The sequence below is a fragment of the Pangasianodon hypophthalmus genome, chromosome 12, assembly GCF_027358585.1.
Source record: "Pangasianodon hypophthalmus isolate fPanHyp1 chromosome 12, fPanHyp1.pri, whole genome shotgun sequence".
NCBI classification, from domain to species: Eukaryota; Metazoa; Chordata; class Actinopteri; order Siluriformes; family Pangasiidae; genus Pangasianodon; species Pangasianodon hypophthalmus.
The window spans coordinates 19117616-19142015 of NC_069721.1; positions in this window are offsets into that span (position 1 = coordinate 19117616).

A 24400-nucleotide genomic window follows, 5' to 3' on the forward strand; every position below is an offset into this window, starting at 1 on the left:
TTTTTAGTTTGTTCCAGATGCAGCTCCCATCGTGCTTATGCGAGCCTTTGTGCATTTTACATATGATTCCTCTCTCTCTCTCTCTCTCTCTCTCCTTTCCCCTCCTCTCATCAAAATGCTGTTTGTAAAAGTCATTATCCCATCTGTGCCCCAGTTTGGACAAAACAGCCCTAGACAAATCCGAGCACGTTGCTCCTTCCAGGACAATTTGGGAGATGAGGATGATTGTGGAGGCTAAGTGCTGGAGGGCTTCGGTGCTGTCGCTCCTGAACAGAAGCCCACCTATGAGGCACAGAAGCCTTGCTGCGGCTGCTGCAGGGCCCCGGAGTGAGCGGCTAATAAGGAGTTTTGCAAGTAAGATCATGGCCTTGGAAACGTGGCTGAAAAGGCGGAGGCTGTTCAGTCCTTTTACTCAAGGGTTTAAATGATCTGCCGCTGATGGTGGGATTTTCCCCCTAAAGACTGGCCTACAGTGATGGGGCAATAATAGCCATGAAAAGATGTGTGTGGTGAATATTCAGTGTGTGTATGTGTATGTGTGTTCCTGTGCTTCTAAGGAGGATCCTAAATCCTTTCTCTAGAATGGTTATTTTCACAGTACCAGTTAATTGAGTTTAAAAAAGTTAAAAAACTTTTTCATACACAGATGCAGCAGAATATGGAAATTTAGAAACAGTTGTTATTGCTCCAATTAGCATGGGCTCACAGAGAGATTTTACTATTCACTTTCTGTGAAAAGTTATAAACATTAAGGTCATTTGTACCCTTTCAGTAAGACTTCAGTTGTATGAAACCAAAATAAACCCAACCACACTGCCCTAACTTGTTTGATTTTTGTACCAATTTCTCATAACATCACATTGTCTAATAATAAAGACCATTACTATAATCAGAAAATATTTATAATTACAATGGCTTTTTTAATCATTTTGATTGTTTTATTTTTTTCTGATTAAGAAAGTGAGTAATACACTGTTTGTTCTTACAAAAAACCATTTAAAAAAATTAATAAAAATATTATTGCACTGCTCCACACTACTGAGTTTGAACAATAATTTCTAGCTAGCAGTGCGTCCACCCAAATATCACAACAGTAGCCCAACAAAAAAAATGTTCTCTCAAAGGAGATGAACAGGAAATCAGATGAAAAAGAAAAAGAAGGCACTCTCTGAGTGATTTGGCACGAGTTAGCTGCACCAGCGCTGCTGGCACTGAGTTAATAAGCGTTGTGTGGGCCTGGGGAGAGATCCATGACTGATTCCAGCAGAAGTCCCAGTCCGACAAGACTCTCCAGATGAGTTCTGCACAGCCCGAACACCAGAGACCACTCCACATCCTCCACTGGAGCCGCCACACCTGTTGTTTTTAGGCACCTTAGACAAAAATATGGAGGAAAATAGGCAATGTGTGGTTCAGTGGTGAGAAATTATGTGAAAGGATTGCAGAATGGTGTTGTGTTGTATAAAATATAGTAGCTTAAAGATTTCCTAAGGGAGCTGATACCTGAGATTTAATGTAAGTTAAGTGGCTTAGAGCGGTCTTCCTCAACTTTCGTCCTCCAGGGCCACCATCTTGCCCAAGTTAATGTTTTCTCTGCAAAAACACAACTGATTCAAGACACCAGCTAATTATCAGGCAATTCCTGAGGTGAATTGGGTGTCATATAGTTGGAAAAACACTGAACTGTGAGCTGTCTTGACCCTGCAGGACTGGCTCTGAGCGATGCTGGCTGAGGGACAGAATTAACACACTGGCTTATTGCTCTGTGCCATCACTGCTGCCAATGCCCATGGTCATGCCAGTCACTGAGACTGCAAGCTGCATTTGGCTGTTTCTCGTTTGAGAATGCACCAGCGTAGTTAGTTATTTTATATCACTTCTTTATGGCAAACACTTTATGGCACATAAAGGCTGCTTTAACTAACATTTAGCGCATTATGTAAGGAAGAAAATACTTGGGGGCACGCTGTTATAGGAAAATAAACATGACAGGATGGCGTGATGATTCCAGATGTAAAGCAAAGTTACAGTTACCACCCAGAAGTTGATTATTTTCCCATAGCTGCATGTCCACTGTGTTAGTCCTCTTATACCACAGCAATTTGCCAAAAATTAATTTTATATATATATATATATATATATATATATATGTATATATATATATATATATATATATATATATATATGTATATATATATATATATATATGAGAGAGAGAGAGAGAGAGAGGATGTACAATATGACTACATGCTTTTATATATATATATATATATAATATATATATATATAATATATATAATTATAAAGAATGACACATCACACATTTTCCCATTATGTTTAATTTTATGGAACAACAGCGAAACACAGTTTTTGTTATCAGTTATGTTTTATAAGTTGAAAAAACATGGAAATGCATCTTGTCATGTTACCAAGAAACCACAAAGTGCAAATCCCTCCATCCTGAAGTCTTTCAGGCAGAAACCCTGTTGTTACAGCTTTACCTCTGACAGTTACAAAGTGCTGACACTGAAGACTCCTTCTGAAAATGCTAAATAAACATCTCTCCACAAGAAACATCTTCATATCAACAATTACATATATTTGTTTGATCTGTTTATGTGAAGTGTCGAAAGAGTGCTTTAATATAAACCATGTGGCCTGGGCTACAGACTGAACTGCTATTACAGAAAACAGATAAAGACCTTCTGACCAATCTGAATGGAGAATTCAACAACACTGTGGTATAACATTACCAAACAACGAACTGCAGAATTAATAAACCCTAAATTAGTATGTTCAGAAAGTAACTTTAGTAATTAAGTAAATTAGCTTGCTGTTTATTTAAATATTGACTTAATAGAACTGATGTATATTAAATCCATGACTAAAAAGAATCCATATAAATGAGAAAAATTTAATTACACCAGGTTCCTAAATGTTGCTAACTTACTTAACTCTGTTCAGTAATTCAGAATTTAACCATTTAACAACCACAAACATGTTCATTAAGGTACTGTGGGCTTCATTTAACTCAAGGTATGAACATTAGTTTATGTTTATTAATTACCTTATTTGGGATAGTTGGCAAATTATTTTAAAAAAAGCATCAATTAATACAAATTAATTCAAGCATTACTTACTTTGTTTAATGTTAAGTGGTGCATTAATGCTGAAGTTCATGGTTTGTTTAATGCTAACTATTATGTTAAACATGGTCAGTTAAGGGAACCTTAATGAAAAGCATTACTGCTTTATGTAACATTATAGGATACAAATAAGGTCTGAAGATCATATGATGCTTCTGCATTTCTAGACTTGTGTTTCTTCCCTAATACAAATTTGCTTTATCACTTCCCAACAGGAATACAGCAGGAAGCAAGTGTGTGAGTGCGGCAGTGGCTGCATCTTGAACACCGGTCAGGGACACATTCATTGGCCTCTCAGTGAGCCTTGCATCATCAGCTCCTACCCACAGATGGTGCCATCACCATCAGCACTAATATTCTGCTCCAACTCTGCCTGGCATGGACAGCTCACAGTTCCTAATCAGAGCTGTTTGAAAGGGAAAATAGGTCATTGGAAAAGAGGGATGGGAACTCTGTTGTAGTTGTAGTCATATGCAGTGTTACAATGAAAGTGTGTCATCAGCAAACCTGCTTCAATCTAAGACAATAACTGGCTATTTACTCATGTTGTACTGTTAATCTCATATGGAGGTTATAAATTAAATTATAAATTATGGAGCCCTTTAGTGGAGTGAAAACATACAGATTTTGTGCTTTTAACTACACATGCACTGACCTTTATAGAGGCAAATGCACATTCTCCCAAAATAAAACACATGCCACCACATGTGCATACCCTTCCTAGCTGCCCTTTTAGCAACCCAGATCTTTGCATATTCATCAGGGTGACAACAATCCAATCAGAGCCACACACCCAGAGCCTGCCTGTTTTATCCACACTCCGAGACCTCCGCTGGCTTTTATTTGTCTTTTCACTCTCGGCTGAATTAAACCTGGCGGATCCATCAATATTGTGATCAATTAAAAATAAACCAATTGTTTTAGTCAATTAGAAAAATAAATTAAGCATATCTGTGTACCACTTGATATTAACAATTGTTACAATTTTTCCACTTCTTTTTTTTTTAAATATTTTTGATAAATATTCAAGAGGGAGCACATTCTGCGGCAGATGGTACATTGAAATTATAACTTTGCACATTTTCCGTAAGTACCGCTTAGTTGCAACTTTGTGTGATATTGTGTAGGTCCCCTTTGTGCCCCAAAACATATCTGACCTGTTGAGACATGGGATCTACAAGACCTCTGAAGGTGTGCTGTGGTATCTGGCACCAAGACATTATCCTTTAAGTAAGTAAGTTTGAGGTGGGGCCTCCATGGATTGGACTTGTTTGTCCAGCACATCCCACATATGATCGATTGGATTGAGAACTGGGGAATTTGGAGGCCAAGTCAACACCTTTCAAGTCTTTGTCAAACCATTCCTGAACAAGTTTTGCTGTTTGGCGGGGCACATTATCCTGCCGAAAGAGGCCACTGCCATTAGGGAATACCGTTGCCATGAACGGGGGGGGTGCTTGGTCTGAAACACTGTTTAGGTAAGTGTCAAAGTAACAACCACATGAATGCCAGGACCCAAGGTTTCCCAGCAGAACATTGCCCAGAGCATCACACTGCCTCCGCCAGCTTGTCTTCTTCCCATAGTGCATCCTGGTGCCATCTCTTCCCCAGCTAAGTGACATACATGCATTCATTCTTTTACATCCATTCACATGATGTAAAAGAAATGTGATTCATCAGACCAAGCGCCCTTCTTCCGTTGCTCCATGGTCCAGTTCTGATGCTCATACGCCCATTGTAGGTGTTTTCGGCAATGGACAGGGGTCAGCATGGGCACTCTGACTGGTCTGTGACTACTTAGCCCCATACACAGCAAACTGCGATGCACTGTGTGTTCTGACACCTTTCTATCATAGTCGGCATTAACTTTTTTTTACCAGTTTGTGCTGCAGTAGCTCTTCTTTGCTTTCCACGTGCATCAATGAGCCTTGGGCCCCCATGGCCCTGTTGCCAGTTCACCAGTTCTCCTTCCTTTGACCACTTCTGGTAGGTACTAACCACTGTATACCGGGACCCCCCCCAAGACCTGCTGTTTTGGAGACGTTCTGACCCAGTCACCTAGCCAGCACAATTTGGCCCTTGTCAGCATAACTCAGATCCTTATGCTTGCCCATTTTACTGCTTCTAACACATCAACTTCGAGAACTGACTGATCACTTGCTGCCTAATATATCCCACCCTTTGACAGGTGCCACTGTAACAAGATTATCAATGTTATTCACTTCACCAGTCAGTGGTTTTAATGTTATGGCTGATCGGTGTATTTGTGTGTGTGTGTGTGTGTGTGTGTGTGTGTGTGTGTGTGAGAGAGAGAGAGAGAGAGAGAATAAAATTTATGGCTTGTATTTGACAGTAAAGGTCATTTTTCCTAATTTTAATTCCATTAAAAATCTGTATCTGTTTTCAATTTCACTTAACCTCCATGACTTTTCATACAAATTGAGTCATGAATATTGTTATAAATTTGAGACCACACTGATTTTTCCAAATTTACAAAATAAGCAAAATAAACATGACATCTGGGTGTGCATGTTCAAATCTGTATACATAAAATATAAATTTAAAAATTTTCCTTAGTGGTCTAATTTCTCGTACAACTTTCACTTTAAAATGATATTATAAACTATTAAAAGTAATGCAGCGATTTTTTTTTTTTTTTTTAGTAAGACTGATCAACTTAGAATTACCTTCAGCTTCCATGTGACAGTGTTGTGCTCCATTATTATTGCAGTCAGTGTTGTGTACAGCAGGTCCAATCTAGATAATGCAATAGGATTCAGACACACATTAATTAGCTGAGCATAACCCAAGAGAGCACAGCTAGATATGCTATTACTGTGGAAAACACAGAAACACTCAACCACAAATTATACATCGCTTGATAAATGAACTAATGCCTCCCTGATTAAATGTCTGAAATGCAATCTACTTTTTGGTCCTTAAATTACCAATTTGTCAGAACAATTGAATCCAATTTTAAATTTTTTTTTTTTTATTCTTTTTGGCTGAGCTCATTTTTACATCCAGTTCCTTATATATATATATATATATATATATATATATATATATATATATATATGTGTGTGTGTGTGTGTGTGTGTGTGTGTGTGTATGTATACATACATACTGTACATATATATACATATATATGTTTGTTTGTTTGCAACTTTTTTACGTCATCAAATGTATGGCACAGTTTGCACTTACACAGTCACAACTTACACCTCCAATTTGCTTTTTATTTATAATTAATATTTATTTTTATTTATAATACATTTCCCCATCTTATCCCTAATATGTCTGATGAAGGAAATGTACTGTATAGTTGTAAGGTTCAGCTCATATATCGGAACATATATGCAACACACTGGTTGTTGCCCCTATCATTTTGTACATGGTACATACATAACAATGCAGCATCAGGTATGAATTTTCAATCTTCACCTCTGACATGGATTAATTAAACAGCCCACACTTGCACTACATCTGTCCTGCACCTAGTTAATTGAAGTGTGACTTTACATTTTAGGGTGTGAACTCCTCCAATCTCTTTATTTCTCTCTTTCTTCATTCTTTCCTTATTTGCTCTTCCCAAAAGCCCCCTTTAGTATAAAGTGAGCCAGCTTGCTGAAGCAGCAGCCAAGGGTAATATGGGTGGGTGTGTGTATGGGTGTGTGTGTGTGTGCTCCCATATGTGTGGCTTCACACGGTGCCAGTTGCACGTTAGAGATGTGAAAATTTACTGCAAATGAGACAACGGCAGTAAATTCATTTTTATTCGGATTACTGTCAGCGTACATTACCGTTCCACCTGTAAACATTTTGCTGGAGACGGTGTTGACAGGCTGTGATTATTATTTGGCAGATTGCACTATTAAGTCATTAACATGTCACCTCATGTTTGAGATAATACATGGGGTTCACCGCTGCACGATCACCCAGCTCGAACCTCACTCGGAGCAGACAGAGAGCTGAGAAATGAAGAAAGCCGGCGGAAATGCTAAAGCGGGAAAGGTTAATGTGGTTAGCAGGGAAAAACAAGACATGACAAGCTGAAATGCCTGTGTGTTTATGCATATAATTATACACCAAAGTATTATTTATTTTTAAATCTTATTCTTTAAAAAAATTATGTTGAATGCTTCATTCTGATTGGTCAGAAGATGGTGATTAATTTTCTATAACAACGAGAACTGACAGTAGTTCTTGTTGCATGCTTTATAGAAGGTTATATGAATTCACATGAAGTTTTATATGAATTCACTTATTCTACTATGATATTATTTCCATTGTAACATCGTAAATAGGGACTTGTATGGTGCATAACATAAATGGGTAAAAAATGTATATAATTGTTAATTGTTATAATGGTGAAGTTTTCTACAAGGAGATGTTCATTTAACATTTTTTAAGGAGTTTCGAGTGTCAGCACTTTGTAAGAGTCAGATGTAAGGCTGTAACTTCTGGCAAAGGAAAGTCTTCAGGACCTAGATGACAATCTACATTTTTTGTTGTTGTTGTTGTATTAATGTCAGGAGAGAAAAATGGGAACTACGTTGTTTTGCAGATATGCTACAACATTAAGTGTAAATATAAATGGATAAAAGATATGTCATTCTTTAATAAATAAAAAAATGCTCGCACTTACAAATTGCCGCGGTATAAAAGGAATAAATCGCACCTTGCCATTGTTGATGATCTTCCCATAACAGCAGGCTCCATCTTGTTTTTTTGCATACTTCTTATGCCAGTTTTACTATTTGAGCTTTTTGGATCCAACAGTTCTTAGAAAGACTTTAGATTTTCAGATTTGCAATGGCAAAGAACATATGTGCTGACACACATTAGTTCATTCATAGCTAATAAATGTGCATATAAGTAGTCAGTGTAGCAGCTTTTTAGCTTATAGGTGTTACCTGCTAGTCCTGTCTCTGTATTTGCAAAATTATTATTTGTTGAAAGATACTTATATGAAATTAAATCACACCATTTGCTCTAATGTGTTTTTATTGTCAGTATCATGGTATTAAACCATGGTATTATCAAATTTTAATTTATATATACACACACGTAAAGTGTGTGGTGTGTCTGGGTCTCTGTGTACAAGCCTCTGTGCACTGAGGGGCAGGGCATTGGATGTTGATGTGGAAATGATGTCGTGGTTGGCACTGCCCATTTAGCCATGCAGTGGGATTCCCCAGAATCCTTTGCACATGTGTTTGGCATACAAGCTCATAGTCCAGTCCCTATTGCTCTCCCTTGTTCAGCAGCATCCCTAAATAAATCCAGCTTATGGTGTCTTAATAAGCACTCTCAACACCTATAAACCTGCCAACCTCCCTCTGTCTCCGTCCCAGCTCCCTAAGTATGCTTGGACCATGCCTAGGCATGTAGAGACATATTTTCTCCTGTCTCACATAAGGCCTTTGATGCTGTTTAATTCAAATGACACATTTTTTTTTATTATTTCTAGAGCATTGGGGCATGGAGGGCCTACATGTCCATCTTTAATCCTGATCAGATGTGCTTGACTCAGACTCCAGAGCCGGGCCCACTGGTACTGTATGGGATTGCTGATAAAGGCTAATTCCGACTTGGCTCGGGTAGGACACATGGAGTGCCCTCCTCCTCATCCTGATTGGGACTCACTATAGATGCTTTCTCAGGCCGAAGAGAAGCCAGCAACAACAGTGAATAGACTTAAATCAGCACGTTTCCACACACACACACACATACACACCCTGACACAGTCCATTGCTTTCATACCAGCGTGCATGTGCAAGGCTCTTCTAGTGCCCCTCTTGAGAGATTGGTGGAAACAATATTGTTTTAGTCAGGATTTGAGGCTAATCCCATTTACACCATATCAAGACCCTTGGTACTATCTTTTTAAAATGTAATAAATTCAAAACAGCTGCAATAAATAGACCAAAATAGACTATATATACCATCAGTTTTTACTACTTAAAAATGTATCTCACTAATTAAGGAATAAAATGTAACAGAGAGGTGTGATTATTTTCCTATAATAACATGTTCAAAAGTTTATTATTATTATTATTATTATTATTATTATTATTATTATTATTATTATTATACCACAGCAATTTGTCAATAATTAATTTTTTTATTAATTAAAAAAATGGCATGTCATATTTTTATCAGTTTATCGTCACATTATTTAATTTCTTCTATCGCTCTAGCAGCAATAAACACTCTTTCCATCACCAGCCTCTTTCTTTCTCATGAAGTTAATAAGACCACTTGTTTCTGATAAACTCCCCCCATGGTGGAAAACTTTCTGACCGTGACAAAGTGCTGTCACCAGAGACTCTTCAACAATAGTATATTTTTCTGTAATAAATAACAGCACATTTTTAAATCTGTTTATTATTATGTTTAGATTATATGTAAATGAGCTGTTACTAAAGAAATGATGATGTATTAAATTGAGTGCATTGATATAACAACTGTCCAAGCTGCTGTTATCGAGCACCTTCTGACCAATCAGAATTGAGAATTCAACAGCACTGTGATTAAAAACATTAATGTAAAGTGTACGCATGTCAGCTTAAACGGCCATTTATCATGCAAAGTCATGATAAAATCATCCTGTGACACTATATATACATTTTAAATATTTGCACTGATGTGTCCTGGTATTGCTGAGCAAAAGCAGATTTCAGAGAGTCCCTGCTGTGTGTGCTTTAGTTCCCTTGGTATACGATGTTCTTTCCCTGGCTGTGGACATAATGACAGGTGAAGGCAGTCAAACACAGCATGTCACTGCATCCCAAAGACTCTTCATACCTGTCAAGCTAAGTTTTACATCAGGGTGTCTGAATGTTGACTGTTTTTTTTTTTTTGTTTGTTTGTTTTTTTTTCAACCTCCCATCTTTTGTCTTCTTCCCTACTCAAACCTCCTTTTTTTTCGTCCAAATACTAACTAAATAAATACTGAAAGATTTTCATTGTGATCTTGGAGCAGGAGTTTGGGACCCTAGCAGTTTAGCAGAGTTCGGAACAGATCAGTGGATCATCCTTAGAGAGTTTAAGTTTTAGTCCGTGTGCCTCCCTGCTGTGTTAACGGATCTCCTGTGCTAACTTTTTTCAGGCTTCGTGCAGCTCCTCCGTGCTGTGTGGAGCCCTTTAGCTCACCGGTGCTGCCCGCTCTCATCTGCTCAGTGCTAATTAAGCGGCCGTGGCTGCTGTGATCTTGCCTGAACACACACCGACACGGGACCTCACCGCACAAGAGATAAACGCCCTTTAAAAGAAATGCCAAAGAAGAAAGAATGGGAGAAAAAGAAAGAGAGAAGGAGCAATAATTATAAATCAAAATAGGAAATAAATTAATGAGGTTTTTATTAATCTATTTTAATAAATATTTATTATTATATATATATATATTTTTTTTTTTTTGCTTTAAATACACAATAAATGTGGAGTTTTGTATTTTTGTTTGCAGAATTAATATAGGTTTTGTTATGGTATTAAGAATTCATTTAAATATTTAGTTCTAATTGATTATATAATATTCTACTTATTATATATTAATTATATTTATTAAAACCATTCTTGAAAAGGAAGACAGTTTGTACCATAAGGAATGAAATTTATATATTCTCATGCGTGAGATTAGCTAGCTTGAGGAATAAAAACAATAGAATATTTGCATAAACATTGTAGAAATTCCTCTGTATTAAAATTGGTGTTCTTTACAGCCCAAAAAAAAAAAAAATCCTTTGGCAAATTTCATTTTTTGTGTGATATACAATGAACTGATTGTTGCTCCAGCTCAAACAACAGGCAGCAAGAAGAATGAAAAAGAATGAAGATGAAAATGTGTAAGTCTGTGTAAAAAGATGTTATTTGCTTATAGGGTGAGAAAGACAGCATCAGGAAATGTTGGAGACATGACACTGTATGTGCAGGGTGGTTAATGTTTTTGACAGTCTAGAGCCCTGCTCTTTGGCTTCTTCAGTCGAAGCCATTGATTTACATAGGTAAATACCTCCGAGTTACCCAGGTTGTGACCCCTGACCCCTGACCTCAGCTGTCAGTGCTGGAGTGTGTTTCTCCACTCAAAACCTCTCCGGCTCTGTCAGACACTTCAAAAGCCCGCTACAGCATCCTCCTCAGTAACCCTAACACCAACCACATCCACACATCCACATCTACACACAGAAACTCACAGAGAGAGAGAGAGAGAGAGAGAGAGAGAAGGAGAGAGAGTAAAGGCAGTGACCTTACTGATCTGTGACAGTAGTGCAATCCCAAGAGTAGCAAAGGCATCTTCTGATATTTGGAAAAGTGTCATTTTTTTTTCTTTCGTTTTTCTTCTTCTTCTTCCTCTCTCTCTCTCTCTCTCTCTCTCTCTCTCTCTCTCACTCTCTCTTTTTCACCTTTAACACACTCAACTGTTATATTGTTTTTGGACTGAAGTGTAACACTTCTCGAAGTTATGATTTGCTTGTTTTTGTGGTGAATGGAAGAGTGTGACCTGTCCAGCTGACAAGTTTTGCTTCTTCTTCTTCTTCTTCTTCTTCTTCTTCTTCGTGTCCTGAGTGCTTAAGACACTTGGCTAACTCTGTCAGAGCAAGGTGTTGAGACTTTGGAGAATGGTGTTGTCATTCTGTAGCTTGCTTTTCTAGTGCCAGCTTTAACACCCGCGTCTCCTGCAGCCCGTCTCGTGTACATTTACAAGCTCTGGGCTCACGCAAGTGGAGCTGCTTGCAGGAGCATTCAGCCGTACTTTTGTTTCCTTCTGATTTAAACACAGACTGGTGGAGTTTACCCCAAACCCTCCCTCCCCTTTCTCTCTCCTCTGCCTTCTTCTCATCACCTGTTTAGCTTCTTATCATCAAATCCATATAGTGATTCAGTGTCAAATATAAGCTCTTCATGCTCACTGTCCATTCATCTTTTTTATATAATGTGAATCTCAATATTAATATATTACAATTATTATATTTCAATAATGTGTTAGCAAAAAGGACAGCAAATGTATCAGATAATATACTAATTACACATTTTTAAAATGGTGATCTAAGGGCTCTGTTAATGGTTACTGTTATTTTAGCTTTCTAAAATGACAGGCAGAATAATATTTAAGTAACCTTCTACTTTTATCAATAATTTTTTATTTTCTGTCGGGGGTTTTTTTGTTGTTGTTGTTGTTTTTTACATTTTAAGTGTAAGTATGAGCAATCATTCAATTTATAAATGAACATAGAAAAAAAATTAACCTGCAAAACCCTGGAGAACTATTCAAATTGCTATTGAAATTTTATTAAAATATTTCTAATAATATTTCTCATCCTTAATCTTGTAAAAGATTAAGAAACTCATTTATATGTATTGAGTTGTAATATTGTAGTAAAAGCTATACTCAAACTCTACTGATTTCCATCCTGAATATCAGAGTGTAGTAAAATAAATAAGTAAAATAAATAAATGCCCATAGAATATTTAAAGTGATATTTAAAGTGATTTTACTACAGAACAGAGTGTGTTTATGAGGAGAACGGCCCATGATGTAAAGTAAGTCAGTAAATATAGTCAGCTTTAAGTCATGGCCAGTGGGAGGTACAGAGAAACCACATCGGAGTATGCCCGAGTAATGATGATGAAGAGACTAGAGCAACAGAGAGAGAGAGAGAGAGAGAGAGAGAGAGAGAGAGAGTGCAATGTGAGCAGTTAAAGAATTAAGCAGCTGGATAAATAATGTATATTGGAAATATATGCTACTTTAACACAGACATTTGTGCTCTGCCACAAAAAAGTCACTGTTCATTTCTATTATTATTTATACCGTATTATACAAATTTAAGAACCCATGAAATTTATCTATGGTGCTAGGCAAAATGCTTCTATATTGGTTGAACTAGGAGAAAAAAAACAATGTATCCTGTAGCTGAAAGACAGCAGAGACCAAGTAAAATCGATTTTTTTTAACTATAAACAGAGAAAATGTGCTCTGTGTCCTGCTTTATGTTGATCGACTCTGTGTGTGCTAAAAGAAATGCATTTTGATATATTAACCATTCATTCTGCCTTAAAAATGCAGCCTTTAAGTGCAACCTACCATCCTTTTAAAGCTGTAATTGAAAGGATAGTCAACACTGTCGCTTTTTGTCACTTTTCATCTCCCTTTTTTGCTTCTTTCTTCCAACTCTCCTTAGATTGCAAATGTCAAGCGATGTCCCATCTCATACAGAAATCATGCTCCATCTCTCTCTCTCTCTCTCTCTCATGCCTGCCTTTTAACCAGCTCTAAAAGCAGTAAAAAATGTTTTGTGGTAAGGTTTAACAATAGCTAATATTCATTTTCTTCTCCGCTGCCATTCAGCTACTGAAGTTTGGATTAAACAAAATATCTTTCGCACATGTATTTCCATGACAATGCAGAAGAATAAAACATTACAGAAAGAAAGTAAAAAGAAGGGATGAGAGAGAGAGAGAGAGAGAGAGAGAGGCAGGGAGGACGTGTTACAAACGGGAGTATGCACACAGACACCAGTTTTTCTCCCTCTAACGGTAGGATATGCTGAACTTTTTACGGCACGTACTGTATGTAAAGCAAAAGTCAGGGGAAATTTTTCATCCTGCCGAGGAAAGAACACACACACAACGAGTGTGTGTGTGTGTTTGTGTGTGGGGGTGTGTGATCATTATTATTATTCAAATTTTCACAACTTCGTGTGTTTTTATTATAACCATTATAGCTTTTATATTTCAAGAGAAAACACACTGTAGGCTTTTATTTAAAAAGATGGGAAAATATGACTGAGTTCTTAATGTTAATAATATTGTGTGTATTTGAGGGGAAAAAATATTAAGGGTAAAAGGAAAATAAGAAGCATGCATACTACAAAATTATGGAAATGTACAACTTGGGGAAACCTGAGCTAAAATTAAAGTAAGTACACCCGGCATCAGACGTATAGTTTCACAGGAAGGATTGGCATTTGACATTTTCCCAGTGTGCTCTTTAAAAGTGATGCACAGACCTGGGAGTTAACATAACATGTACCATTCTGCACTGAAAGGTGTTTTGCTGGGATGTACAGCACAATGTGCATGTAGTTTCCCTGTAGTTTCAGCTCCGAGTCTTTGTCCAATGTGCAGCTGAAGGCATCTCTGGCCTTCCAGCGCCACCACCTGGCCTTCAGGGGCACTGCACCAGCCGCCTGACCTTTTCCTTCTCACCGAAGGTTACGCACTGATTATTGACTCTATTTACTTTGCAAAGTAAGCACTATGTTTAAAGCATTGGCTGCTGTTCCGCAGGATATGGATGAAGGTTAGGAAAGAGACGGATGGCGGAGTGAGAAAAACAATGAGCACCACTTTTTCCCGTCGTCACCTCTCGTTTGAAACACTCAAGGTTCGGATGCCACCGTATCCATCATAATGTGAGTTTAATAACGGAGGGTCGTGGTGCAGTAATCATGGCCCCGTTGCTGGAGGCTAAAAGGCGCAAATGAGGAACGGGGTGGGAAGGCGCGCGCCGCGGCCCGGCATTGGCCATGCGCGCGCGCCAAGCGCGCCAATCGATCGCCGCGGTAGGTTGATGGGCACGCGTCGTTTTGATGGATATGACTGTACGGGACGGAGGGATGCAAGCATTGAAGGAGGGGGGAGTCCAGATTGGTCGACAGTGGACCTGAAAGCATGTCAGCTAAAAAAGCGGTGAAAGTGGCAGCTGGGGCCAGGCCCGTGCAGGGGCGGCCGCCGCTGCCGTGATTTATTGTTCCATCTGCTCGCTCAGTGAGGACACACATCCTCCCCCCCAAACACCCCCAGCAACCCCTCACACCCCCACATTTGGTTAAAATGAAAAGGACCTTTGAGATCCGTAGCCTACTGCACATTTCCTGAAAATGGCAAACTTTTTTTAAACGACTTTTCTCTCTAGTGTGTGGTGAAATGTGGAGGGGTGATAGAAAAAAGCTGAGGCATAAAACAACAACAACAACAACAACAATAATAATAATAATAATAATAATTGGCATTATAATATTATGCTTTACTTGCATGTTATATTAGTAATATACTATATCTGTTGGTTTTCTATCTATAAATAGATAGATAGATAGATAGATAGATAGAAAGAAAAGTGCCAGCTGTAAATAGTTATAAAATCATATAATTACATTGTAGATCAAAAGCAATATATTGCAACCGTTTTTTTTATTGTTCTTATATACACAGCTGGAAGAAAATATGGCCTTCTATGACAAAACACTGAGACATAAAATCAGCTATTTCCCATGGAATTAGATGAAGGCTGGGAACTGAATTCCCTCTTTTGCTTTAACTCTCTGGACTGCCACCCGCTGACCCCCAGCCTTGACCTCTGATTCCAACCCCTTACAAACGCTTCCTGTAGTGGGACTGGGCCAGGAGAAACTGTTCCTGTCTCCTCCTCTCCACTGTCCTCTCATCTCTGACTCACTTGCAGGATGTTGCCTTTGCCTCTCGAGTGTTTCCTGAATTTGGGAAAATCCCTTTTTGTGCCTAATTTCTGATCACATACTATTATTATTATTATTATTATTATTATTATTATTATTATTAATGTTGCGGCTTGCTTTTATTCACTTAAGTTCATTAAAATGGAAGTTCAAAGCACTCTACCTGTACCTTTCTCTCTTATTCACAAATGAGAAAAAAGAGGAAACAGTGGAATGTTTGAACTATGCAGAAACACATCCCCTCCAATCCTTACACTCTGCATAATTTACAATGATTCACTTATAAAAAAGTGTGTGGGGGGGGGATGGGGAGGGGGGGGGGGCATGTGTGGACGCCACAGTGCCTTTACAGTATCCATCTTTCAAGAAAGCCCTCACATCAATCACAAATTATGCAACTGGAAATCCATATGGATGTGGTCCCTCCCTGCCTTATTTAATGATAGAAACATGTTTTGGACTTGTCCACAGCCTCTTTCTCTGCTCTGCTGCTGACTGTATTAACCCGAGAGGTGGTGTTATTCTGCATGGCCACCCTAACAGAGTCACAAAGCGCATTGATTAAGGCTTGGCACTCGCCAGCGCTCCCGATGATTGTCTAATGAGGAGTGATAAGCGTGCCGACGCACAGGCTGAATACTGAAGCTGGCAGAGTCTGTTTTAATAAGCCTGCACCTAAAGTGCAGCAGGGGCCTCCTGCAATGTGTGTGTGTGTGTGTGTGTGGGTGTGTGGGTGTATGATGATTGAGTATGTGTGTATGCACATGTGTGATGATTGAGTGTGTGTATGTGTGTGTGTGAGGGTAAAGCACTCTGGACTTGCCCTCTGCTGCTTGGCGCAGAAGGAAAATTCAGCAGGAAAGTGTGATCTCCTGTGAGGCTGGTGCAATAAAGAGACAGCAGTTTGCATTTCGGCCTGAGTTTAGCCAGACGATGGCTCACTGCAATTCCTCCGAGCCCCTGAACACGACTGATAGATTCTCATCACTCCGTGGGAAGAGTGAGATCTTCTGTAATGAACTATTTACCACACAGCATATTGATAAATCAAACACTTTTGCATCTAGATATTACACTTGAAATATTGCTATTGCTCATGTGCAGTCATATCAAACAGAAGTGAGGATGGAAATGAAAAACAATCTTGATATATTGTACATCTACTTCTGTGGCTGTACATTGAAACATATAAAAGGAACACCAATAAATGAACCATAAACATATATCTTTTTTGAGGTTAAATATTAAAAAGCTCTCCGTGCACCTTTGTCTACGTCTCTCATGAAGGCAGGAGGAAGTGTCGACAAATTAACATGGAAAGAAAATAAACGGCAGCGGCGTTTAACAGACGCACATTACTATAGCAGGGATTTGTCTTGGAGGAACTCCAGTCCTCATTCACAAAAGCCGTGCAGTTCGGGGTGCAAGCATTTGGCTAATATTTACACGAGCCCAAGGCCTGAGTGACAAACGCCCCATGCTGCCTGAACCCAGGAGCTGAAGGTCACAAAAAAAAAAAAAAAAATAGACTTTCTGAGGAATAGCTTTGAAGGGGAAAAACAAAAACACACTTTGTAAAATGCAGCATGTCACATCTCTGTTCAGCGGCTACAAAATAATAAAAATACAAAATACAAAATTTGAGAGAAGATTAACCTATTGCATTAATGTTTATTTTATTTTATATATTAACAGCTTTCACTTAATTTATATTCCATAATTTTATACATTTCATTTGATTTACATTCCATTGATATATTTAAATAATACAATTTTTTAAATTATATTATTTAAAAATGAAAGCTTTTTATTATGTATAGGAATTTGTCTTCTGGTAAATTTCGCAATTTGAGATATTAAAAAACAGCTTAGTGCTTATTTTGGGTGTTCTGATCTTTCTCTGATGCGTTGAACAGACAAAGCTGTGTTTTGTGTTCTGAATCAGTCTGATGCCTTCAGTGAGAGAGTGTGTGTCCTAAGAGAGCAGGGCAAACGTGTGCGGTGAGATGCAGTGTTTTTGGCAAAGAGATCTCCGCACACTTGATTACGTCTATTCTACAGAGAGCCTTTCTCTCTCTCTCTCTCTCTCCCTCTCTCTCTCAATGCCTGTGCTTCTTCTTTTTGCTTTCTCTCAATGCAAAAGAAAACAGACCACTGAAGGAAGCATTCGACATGCTTGTGCATCAAGGCTTCACACTCTTTCCATCTTATAAAATGCAAATAATGCTATATTTCTTTTAAATTCTTTTCAGATTTACATTATCATTAAACTTTAATATTTTGTTAATCCATGATTAAAATGTTAATATAACATGCATGATATTGTATACCATATACTGTATAATAGCATGCAATGTTACAGTTACAAAGCTGTTGTTAAAAAGCTCCAAATTGAATAGTATCTATATGCCGGAGTCTTTTAAGTTTGTATTTTTATTTCAGTTGTGTAGCTCTACTCCCGAGGAGAGAAGCCGTCTTTCCACACACCGGCGCGTTGGCTCAAACCTGCAGACCTGTATTCCCCAGCTCCTCTTCCTCTCTATGCCTGGATGTAAAAATAGGAGCCCTGTCATTTCACATTCATTAAGTGTGAAACTCAGAAATTAATAATGTAAAAATATGCTTTTTAATTAGTCTTGCATTCAGCCCGGTGTGCTGCTATAACAGGATTCTACTTTCCCTATAGACTATATCTTAATAAAGTATTAGTCTTTGATGTGCTGACTTTGACAGGTATGATAAACTTTTTGGAGGTATATGAACATTTCACAAATGGTCCTCTTGCACTTAGATGTAATTAATACTTGATATTTGATATTGAATAAATAAATGTTATTTATGTAGATTATACTATACTGAGAGTTTTTCATTAGATCAGTATACCTATTAAGTTAGTGTATATGCATATATACTATGTGTATACACTGAGTTGCCTGAGTTGCCTTTATTAAGAGTACTGTATGTTACGATGCTACTGTATGTACATATGCAGGTCTTTTAATTACACCAGCATGTTATGAATAATAGATTGAAACTGATGATCCAGCTGGTATTACGTCAGACATTGCACAAAGTTAAGGTCTTTAGATTAATAAGAAGGTGATGCACACTTTAGTAATGTAATAAAGAATGTATTTTACTGACTTTTATAGTAAGAGTTAATATTAGAAAACAATTAAGAAATGCATAAAAGCTATTAAACTTGGTGTGAGCTAATGCACAACTTTTATGGTTTGCTTATTAAAGTTGAATAAGATATTACAGACTACAAATCACAAGTGTATTAAATTCACAAACTGCTTTGCACTGACAAATTATTATGATTGTGTTATATTGAATTCCATTTATTTGAAAATAACATTGACATTTTTCTTTCATCAAAGCTGTTCGGAAAGGATATGCAGCTACACATGGTAAAATTGTGTGTGTGTGTGTGAGTGTGTGCGTGTGTCCAGTGCGCTGTGGGGAGTTAGTTTCGATATGGCTTTGGAAATGGAATGTGGACTTGGTGTGTGTTGAAGAGCCATGCTGAGTTCAAGACCCCCTGGAGTACTTCAAACATCCTACTCTTAAAACATACACCTCTTCACAAAAGAGCTCGCCATACAGACACGATCCTTGAATAAAACTTACATTAAAAATTCCAAAACAGCGCTCAACAACACCTTGTTACTTATGTTAACCTACACAACCCTGCAAAAATAATGGAAAAAAAACATAATCATAAAACGTGTGATGTGCTGAAGACAAAAACAGAGAGAACAAAGGAGCTACAGTTCTGTCATAGAGTCTATAATCAGTGTGCATCAAGCACATGCAAACCAGGACTGTGAATTAATGACCTGTCCTTTGCCTAAACCACAACTAACACACCTCCTCATTGACAAAAAGTGATTTTGATCACCATTACAATCTCCTCTTTTCGTAGCGCTGCACATTTGCCCTTGTTCTTGCTTTCCAGCACAAGCGAGGTGGGTCGTTAGGGCCAAATCACGCGGCACCTCCTAATTTGAAATAATTAAATCTTTCCTCCTGCCCTCAGAATCCCCTTGAAATATTCATGTGCAGGTTAGAGTTGGTGGGGTGAACAGGAGGCTATCACACACACTGACACTTCCTGTGCCACAGCTTGCAGATGCAGCACTGCTCACAAGCAGATTAAAACTGACACTAATTATAATCTGACTAGTGTTATATAACTTAGATGCTCAGGTGAATCCCCGGCCTGTTCGCCCGCGTTGACAGATCCTGTCACTTTTGTTTAGAGGCTGAATTGCAGGAAGAAAAGAGGCTGTGCCGTGCTGCATTCAAGGCCCGCTGCCAAATTGGCTCTGGATTCAGACGTGGCTCTGTCCCTTTTTTATTTAATTGAAGTGCTAATGAGTGGTGGGTCTACGAGTGCCACTCTCTCATGCAAAAACAGGGGAAAAACACAAAAAACTCACAATGCTCAGACCTTTGAGTGCAATACAGGCCTGGGTTTGGAGAGATAGCAGGTTAACTGCGTGTGCTTTCCTCCTTAACTGAACATAAACAGCACACCTCAACCAATACACACATACACACACACCACCTTGTGTACACTCCTCACTCAGTAGTGCATATTTGCATTTATTTTATTCTTCCTCCTGCCATTGAGCCACTGGGAGCAGCCTGACAAAGTGCACTAATGTCCAAAATCTGGAGCTGAATCTGCCGCACATTAAGGCCTGAAAGTACATGATATTAACCTGGTCAATCTGCCTGCATGGCCACACACACACCCAGGGGACTATCCTCATACACACACACACACACACACATACATAAACAGATAGAGAAAAAGATACAAAGAGAATTCTGCCATTTCCAAGCAGAATACAAACCTGATTTAAGACTCAATAATTATTTAGTAAATCTCCAGCAGTTATATTAATGTGATTGGCACTGCATTCAGTAAACTGGGAAAGATTTAAAAAATAATAATAATAAATTCACTCTGTTGAGTATATATATATATATATATATATATATATATATATATATATATATATATATATATATATGTATATATATATATATATAATTTTTGTCTATTGTATATCTAAGCAGACCTCTGTCACCTTTACAGATGTCTGGATTATTTGTTGCTGTCATGCCCTTATGTCTGGTCCTGTGCCTGGATTTAACCTAGTTTAACCCAGGTCAGAACCCATATGTGAGAACATGCTGCTTATATGGCAAAGTAACGAACCCGTCATTTACTGTACGAGTATACACAGAAACCCAAAGAGATGGATGAAGTAATTTAAGTACTATTAGTCATAAAGAATGGAAAGTAGCTGAGGAAGAATTTGGAGCTGAAAATGGAGATCTTTACATTATCATTAAGCTTTAAGCTCTCTTTAGCTTCTGATTTAAAGGTGAGCTTCTCCTAATCGACACTGCAGCAATTACAGGGAAATTGAAGGCATAAAACAAACACCTCCCTTGATATCAGAGACCTTAATTGCAGGACAATTACTGTGTGTCAAACACACATTGAGCAGTTCCCACAATGCAGTAAAGAGGAGCGACTAAAGTAGTGATTACAGTAATGCTCTTAATGCTGACAGGGTAACAGCTCGAGTGAGTCCACTCCCTTGATTTACTTTAAATACTTCAGAAAAAGCAATGTATGCAAGACAGTCGACTGGAGCTCTTTTTTGATATAAGCCTTTTATTTTTCAGATTAACTCAAGTTAATCTGTTAATCTATTCAAGTAATATATATATATCTGCAAAGTTTTGAAATGCTTGAGTACTTTATTGTTTGATCATCTTACTATTTTATGTAATTTCTTGCATATTTATACCTTTAATAGTTTTAACCACAGCTGTTTTCAAGCAATGTTCCCATTTTACATCATCCAGTTTACAGAATAGGCCATATTACATATTGGAAAGTGTTTTAAAGCCCAATGGATTTATTTTTTGATAAAAGCCAACAAAAATAAAGTGCAGTGTCATTCAGGGTTCTATGTTAAGACCAGTTTTGTTCGCATTTTACAGTACATAAATTACACTGATTCTTAGGCATCATGTATATTTAATTGTACATTAAAATGTTAGTCATCTCCGTTTAAACGTCAGGCTTTGTATATTCCAGAAACTTTAAATTAAGTTCAGCTGGGAGTATATTTTATATAAACTTCCATATTTTACATTTATATGACCACTCATATTGAGATGCAGGTCATATTCTTGTAAGCTTTAAATTTATGACGACTCACATTTTCATTATTCGCAGCTTCAAGCACATTTCCACTGTCACTACTTTGATAAGAGGTAATGAATTGCAATATATCATCAAATGAATGGAATGTATGATGAATAAAGGGTTCACCACACCGGCAGTTGATTGACAAGTACAGTAACTGGAATCATCTGTGATGGATTCCTAAATAGGCTCTCATCTCTCTCCCACAGTTTGGGTGGAAACATTGGAGCAACGCTTTGGGAATGAAAGTCAAGTTCAAGCTTAACAGACACTCAGGACTCTGTGGGTTTCAGAAAGATGATGAGATAGAACAGCCATGTCAGTTCCTCTACAGCAAGGTCATTATTTATTTATACATATACACCCTGCTTCTATATTGCTAAAGTAAAGCATCTGAGATTGTCAGTATAGCATTGATGAGTTTTCACCGCAGAGTTCACGCCTCCTCAGTGGACATCTACAGAGAGGGCAAATTTTCAAAAGTTACACAGTTGGGTTTCATAATCCTACAAACAATGTACTGTACTGTCTCGCAAAAGTAAAGCTGCTGGATGACTGGGATGTGTGTGAGGATGTTAGCATCTGCTCAGCATGCAGGATAGTGTTCTGCTTTTGTGTTTTAGTAAGTCTGGAATGTCAAATTGCAGAAACGCACTTATAAAGTATGTCATTAGTATAATCAGCCTTTAGCATGTGGTTTATTCTTGTACTTGTACTTGAACTGGTAAATTACAGGAAAGTGTGAAAAAAAGAAACTATATAGTACCAGAAGTTTTGACACCAGGAAATTATAACTGTGTTTTTCTCCCTAGTAGGCCAACAGTTCCTGCCTTTTTTTTTTTTTTTTTTTGCATCATACCAGACACCAATTACACAAACAGGTGAAAAAAAGTAAAATCTGGTTTGATTGCGATGTTGATAATACTAGTGTGTAGGAGCATTTGAGTTTTCAACCTAAGCAAATGTAGAATTTCATAATAACAGATGAAAAAAATTAAATATTTTTGTAAAATATTTACAAAAGCAAAATAAAGTCACAAATGCAACATGAAAGAAAGAACAAAAAAACTCTAGATTTTCAACAGTTGGGGGTAGGATTATTATTATTATTATTATTATTATTATTATTATTATTATTATTATTAAATAAAAGTGCAGTTTCATCATTTACTGTTGATAAATAACAAATAACAAACAAACAAACAAATAAATAAATAAATAGCATTTCTCACAAATTTTGTTACAGTTGATACAAAGCCATGAAAAAGAGCACTAATTAAAGCACTTCCTCCATGTTTGGCTTAACTATGTTAGATGTTGTGACGATGTTGATGATGACGATGATGACGATGATGATGATTACGTTCCAGTTCTCACTCCTGCTGGTGGAAAACCAAATAAACCCCAAGTTCCTTTAGGCCAAGTTTGGTCAAGTTCTTATTTTTTAATATCCAGTGGAATAATGCAAAGCTATTTAGGCCATTTTCCAAAACTATATATTATATAAAGCGCAGACTGTGCTTCAGTATTATTTGTGTGTGTCACCTTAATTAAACGCTTAATTGATGTGTATTGTTTGAAATGAAATAAGTCTATATTAAAGCTCTGACTCTCTCAGTCACCTGCTGCATTGAGTGATCAGCTGTTGCACCCACTCCATCTTTTCTTGCTTTATCTCCACTTTAAGCCTCCAGTACAATGGATGGGGTTACAGGTCAAGTCAGTGTCCATGTCCATACTTGATTACAGGGCAGTGCTGAGTGTGCTTGTGTGTGTGTTTGGAAGAAGGAGGATTTCAGCTGTTTGTGCTGCACACTTTCTCAAACACTCATGGGACTATGTGGTGAGCGCATGCAATCAGCCCACTCGAGACCAGCACAGCTGTCAGATAAAAATCAATTGAATTTTAAAGTGCTTTAAAGTAAATATTTAATTCTTGCCTTGGGAACCAATTAAGTGAAGTATGTGAACTTGGAGGCTCTGGTTGAACTGGAGATACACTGGAACCAGCTGGTGAGCCACAGGGATCAAATGAGGAGGGGGGGCTTATAGGAAAAAAAAAAAAAAAAAAAGATGCAAATCTTTGGTGCGAAGTCTCGGTCTCAATTACGTATTGATGTTTTAAAGATGTGCTAAAGTTGGAGTGGCACTGAGAAATTGGAGCACATCCAGGAAGGTGTGTAGCACAGCAAGCTGCCTGCTAGCTTGTTTACGCTGTGTGTTTGTTGCTATTTGCTTTGTTGCTGATGTAATTCCCCAAACTCTGAACAGGCATGCTGGAGCATGTTCAGGGTGCAGGGCCCAAACGTGTGTGTTTGTGTGTGTGTGTGTGTGTGTGTGTGTGAGTGTGTGTTATTTAGTACAGCTAAGGTGATCTTTGCATTTGCTCACCTGATGTTTTGGAAGCTTGTTCGCAACAGCAAATTAAAATAGGAGTCCTCCCATTAAAACATTTTCCTAGCTCTCACACTTTACTGCATGGATTATAGTGCAGATTATTCAAACAGGTAAAAGATATGAAGAACAATGAAGGCTAT